Genomic DNA, 5,941 nt, shown 5'->3' with positions numbered 1-5,941 from the left:
AGCAAAATACGACTTATTTGAAATTAATTGAATGAATCTTTTTTGATCAAAAAAGATTTATATGGTATTTCATATGTTCGATAGTTCCTTACCGTGTTAATTACCCAATTTTGGTCATTGAGATTCGTCGGCAATACAGATTAAGAGCTAGGAATAGATAGTACCTCTCTTTTCTCCCTTTCAAAAATGAAAACAAAATAAAATTGAAATGATTGAAGTTTCTTTATTTGGAATCGTCTTAGGTCTAATTCCTATTACTTTGGCTGGATTATTCGTAACTGCTTATTTACAATACAGACGTGGTGATCAGTTGGACTTTTGATTAATTAACATCTCTTTTTTTTGACTGACCTCCTTCTTGCTTTCATATGCGGGAGGTCGAATTCAGATTGCTGCTCAATTATTTGCGAACAGTGGAATTTTGACACAATCTAATAAACAAGAGTGACATCACGCTCTGTAGGATTTGAACCTACGACATTGGGTTTTGGAGACCCACGTTCTACCGAACTGAACTAAGAGCGCTTTTCTTGTTTTTTATAAAAAAACGAAAAGGCTAGAAAGAGGACATTCTTTAACTCGAATCGATTTTGTACGTATATACTATATCATAGTATATCATAAAATTCAGAATTATATGTATGTCCAATTTTATTAAAAAAAGATAAATCTAAAATGGATTCCTCGTTACTGCTCTTCTGAGCAGTAATTAGGTAGGGATGACAGGATTTGAACCCGTGACATTTTGTACCCAAAACAAACGCGCTACCAAGCTGCGCTACATCCCTTTCGATTGGTTTACAGTGTCATTGTAAACAATTCCTATCTTGTTTTCCACATCCTTCTTTTTTTTTTGTTTCATATCAGATAACAAACATATATATAAGTATAATTAAAAAAATTACTTTTTTTAGGCAAATCCTATCAATTTCAAATTTACATAAAAAGGCGTTTCCATTTGAAAATGGAATCTATAAGATCGTTCTAGTAGACAATATTTCAATTCTAATTTTGAAAATGGGGGGTTACATATACAAATACAAGAACTTCTTAACTACATGTACATCTATAGTTATATATATTACTATATATATTGTAATACAATAAAGAAGAAAGAAGGAGGATTTCAAATGCGAGATCTAAAAACATATCTTTCCGTAGCACCGGTACTAAGTACTCTATGGTTCGTTTCGTTAGCAGGTTTATTAATAGAGATTAATCGTTTATTTCCAGATGCATTAACATTTCCCTTTTTTTAATTCTAGTTATTAACATCAGAAAGGATAAAAAAATTTAGAGATACGATCAACGATCGGGGAATAACCCCCCCTTTTTTTTCTAATTCTAAAAAAAGAATTAGAAAAAAAAAAGGGGGGCCGAAAGGTCATAAAAACGAGGGTTCAGGATCCAATTAAAAAAAAAGTGTTGCTAGGGAAAGAGTATCCTACGAGATACTTAAAAAAAATACTGTACAAAGATTTGAAATATAGTTTTCAAAAAATCATTATATTACTTATTATTTTCTTTTTATTTAATTACTAATTAATATTCATTGCAACGAAATATTTAAGACATTTTTTTGAGTTAATTAACAGCTTCTATTTTTTTTGTTCTTGTTCTTTATGGACCCTAAAATTAAAATAGAAGATTGGGGGTGAATCATAAATCCAAAGGAGGTTTCATGGCCAAAGGTAAAGATGTTCGAGTAACAATTATTTTGGAATGTACCAGTTGTGTTCGAAATGATATTAAGAAAGAATCGGCTGGAATTTCCAGATATATTACTCAAAAGAATCGGCATAACACTCCTAGTCGATTGGAATTGAGAAAATTCTGTCCCTATTGTTATAAACATACAATTCATGGGGAAATTAAGAAATAGATAAAATTGAGTGCTTGTATGTCAAATTTTATTTTAAGAACAGGAATAATGAGAGTATCTACGTATTATTACATATATATAAATATAAACAAATAAAATAATAGAAAGAAATCAAATCCTATATTCTTAATTCTATATAGAAACTCTATCCTATATAGAAATAGCAATCGTTTTTATTTTGATCCGATCAAAAATAGGATTTTATAGGTAAGGAATAAAAAATTATGAATAAATCTAAGCGACCTTTTACTAAATCCAAGCGATCTTTTCGTCGGCGTTTGCCCCCGATCCAATCGGGGGATCGAATTGATTATAGAAACATGAGTTTAATTAGTCGATTTATTAGTGAACAAGGAAAAATATTATCTAGACGGGTGAATAGAGTAACTTTAAAACAACAACGATTAATTACTATTGCTATAAAACAAGCTCGTATTTTATCTTTGTTACCTTTTCTTAATAATCAGAAACAATTTGAAAGAAGTGAGTCGACCCCTAGAACTACTAGCCTTAGAACCAGAAAAAAATAGACTTATTCTTCAATTGAATAACTAATCTGAAGGAATTAAAAAAGAGGTTAATATTTTGTTCGACAAATCCAATCAAGAATCAAAATTTGATTGTTACGTCTGTTTCTGTCATAAAAAAAAAAAAAAAAGAAAAGAATCGTCGAAAAGAAAAAGAATAAGTCTTTTTTTAGCGACTATATACCCTCGTTTTGTTTTGACGACTTTTTTTATAATACTAATTTCTACTCTACCCTCCCCGAGCTTATTCTACTTAAGAACTCTATTTCAAATATTTTAGTGGATTTCTTCCAATCCCCTCATTTTTTGATCTCATTTGAAATCGTATAAAGACAACTCCTATTTAATAGAGCTATTTGTGCAAGTATTTTTCGATTAAGAAGTAATTGCTTCTTGTACAGATTGTGTATGAATCGGTTATAACTATAGAATACCTCCGTTTCGTGAATTACGGCATTTATTCGAGTGATCCATAAACGACGAAAATCTCTTTTTCTTTTACCCCTATCCCGACGAGCCGAAACTAAAGCTCTTATTCTCTGTTGAGTCATAGTTCGTGTAAGTCGTGAATGAGCCCCTTGAAAGCTTGATGCAAATAAACGAAGTTTTGTTCTACGCCTCCGAGCTATATATCCGCGTTTAATTCTAGTCATTGAATAAATCAAACTTTGATGAATAACTAATTCTTTTTTTAGTTTTAGTTATTCTTTTCCCCTTTACTAGTCATTAATAACCAAACGAATTATTCCAATGTATAAAAAAAAATTCCAATGGCTTTTGCTACTCTAACCTTCCCCACCACTATTTTTGGCTAGGTATTTTCCTTTGCTTTGAAAGGATAAATTGCCTTGGTACTTGATATAAAAAAAATAGAATAACTACAAAAAGTAGTAAATAGAAATGGATAAATAGTGGGTTCCTTCGTTTCTATGGTTACTTCTAAAACGGTGAGGTCCTCTCTATACACCGGAGCTCCTTCTTTTAATTAATCAATACTATTGGTAACTTGTACAATTCACATTCTTTGGCTCTACCCCATTAATATTCCAGTAATAGATCTTTCACAATGAGATCCACTTTATACAGTAACGGTATTTTATTTTAAAATTGATTTGGTCATTTACCCTGTTAGTCCGTTTTTTCTTTCAAGAGTGGAATCTTTTTAATAAAAAATGGGATTTCCCCCGCTTAATTGATAACCATTTGTTATCATTGGGGGTTTTCTAAAAAATGGAGTTGATTGGATTTGCACCAATGTAAACCATAAGTTTCAGACACAATAGAAGATATGAATGATCTATCTTTTTGAAATAATGAATCGAGTTCCTCCATTCTATTTTATTAACAGGTACTGATCCTTGATATTTCAAAAAGAATTTCCTTTTTGTGTTTCAGTCTATGATCTAAACGAGTCGCACATACACCCGAGTACATGTTCCTCGTCGCTGAGGGCATCCCCGAAGCGCTGGGGATTTTGTGACATTTCGGATTGGCTGTCTTGTATTTCTAATAAGTTGTTTAATGGTTGGCATACGGAATCATATAAATAATGGGCTGGTTTAGATGGGTTCTAACCGGCTAATTCTGAATTACTTCTCTTCAAGATTCTCTTCAATATAAAAAAAATATATTGAAGAGAATATGAAACTAAACCTTTAATCTAAAAAGATATAAAATTAGCAGTGGTAGATTTGCATGAAATCGCTCCTATTTTTATTGAACCGCTACAAGATCAACAATGCCATGAGCTTGGGCTTCTGTTGCTGACATAAAAACATCCCTTTCCATGTCTTCGGATACAACCCATATAGGTTTGCCCGTTCTTTGTACATAAACCCTTGTGATGGTTTCGCGAAGTTTTAGTAGTTCTTCCGCTTCCAAGATAACTTCTCCCGTTTGTGCCTCATAAAACGAACTAGCGGGTTGATGGATCATTACCCTGATGATATAATAGAAAAGCTTTTTCTATTTCGCAGAATGAGGCGAGATAACCAAAAAAACAGAGAAATTTGAATAACCGTACAGGCTTTTTTTGTGCGTTGCATACGGCTCTAGAATGGAATTTACGTTTTTGACCTTTCCTTTCGGCGAAAGAAAACAAAATATAGGTTCTATTATACGCGGATCCATAAATGATCCAATTACCATCCTTCTTTTTTGTTTTGTAGGAGTTAAAAAAATACTATGATGGTTCCGTTGCTTTATATATCATTTTTTTTGATCCGTCTATGATTCAGCAATCCCAAAGTGTCTTTTTTTTTTGTTTTTGTAAATAAGCTTCCGGTGTGAAAACAAAGTTTGTGACGCTGGGATGTGCCCGAATAGGGAAGATATCATTTTAAATACCCCTTTCTTATCCCATACTACTCTTTCAATATATAATCTAATTTTTTTAATCTAAAAAATTTCATATCGAATTCGAAGTGCCATGCTATTATTACTTAACTAATTCATATTTCCGAGGGCGAAGGCATAGTATTTTTTCTCTAAAATAAAAAAACTCATTGGCGCCAAGCGTGAGGGAATGCTATACGTTTGGTAATTTCTCCTCCGACTAGGATAAAGGATGCTATTGAAGCGGCCAATCCCATGCATATTGTCTGTACATCGGGTCGCACAAATTGCATAGTATCATAAATAGCCATTCCAGATATTACCCATCCACCAGGAGAGTTTATAAACAAATAAAGATCTTTGGTATCCTTTTCTATACTGAGATATATCATAAGACTAATAAGTTGATTCGAGATTTCGGTATCAACCTCTTGGCCTAAAAAAAACAATCTTTCTCGATAAAGTCGGTTGATTAGGATAAAATTTTATTCCTTAGGAGCCGTACAGGCACCTTTTGATGCATACGGTTCAACAAAAATTGTTAAAAATCAATGTGTCGATTCCAACCCCCCCTTTTTTTCAGAGAAGGCTTTTCTTTCTAACTTAATAAGGGAAGGGCTTGCTTCCCTTTTAAAAGTAAAAGAAAAAATAAATAAGTTTTGGCCCCTTTTATTTATTAGATATTATAATCCTAATAATAAAAATAAAACGATTGATTAGGCCTGTCAGACTAACTTGATTCATTGATATTTTTTTTCATCGAGATTCAGTTGAAATGGGGATGGTTTTTTCTTGTTCCTGAATGGGCTTCTTCCTTTTTTATTCCGTTTTTTTTAGGTTATGCTCTACTCCGAGTAAAAGGAAAAATTTGCCCGATTTTGATTTGCACATATAGGACAAATGAACCAAATACCGCGTCTTTTTTTTTTTTACTACTCCTTCTTTTTTTTTCAATTCATTTCTTTCACATGTCTTCTGTCAAATAGTCAATAAATTTTTAATTATATTATTTTATTTGATCAACAGTTTTAGATCACCCTGTTTCATTTTTGTATTTTTTTATTTTTTAATAGAATTTTTATCATAATTTGATATCATATCATATCATTTAAGTAGTAATTATAAAATATTATATTATTATCAATTGGATTTTTGCTAAACGGAGCCTGGATACTTAATTTTATAGTCCGATCACGTA

At 31.7% G+C, this 5,941-nt stretch overlaps 1 non-coding gene across 1 annotated transcript; it reads right to left on the bottom strand.

Annotated features, from left to right (window-relative positions):
* Positions 1-451: 451 nt before the first annotated feature.
* On the bottom strand, positions 452-525 carry TRNAW-CCA. Its single transcript has one exon. It is a non-coding gene; the product is annotated as a tRNA-Trp (tRNA).
* Positions 526-5,941: the final 5,416 nt, after the last annotated feature.

Source organism: Brassica napus, unplaced genomic scaffold (genome assembly GCF_020379485.1).
Source record: "Brassica napus cultivar Da-Ae unplaced genomic scaffold, Da-Ae ScsIHWf_684;HRSCAF=996, whole genome shotgun sequence".
Taxonomy (NCBI): Eukaryota; Viridiplantae; Streptophyta; class Magnoliopsida; order Brassicales; family Brassicaceae; genus Brassica; species Brassica napus.
Note: the sequence above shows the minus strand (reverse complement) of the source record. Positions and strands in the feature narration are given on the sequence as shown.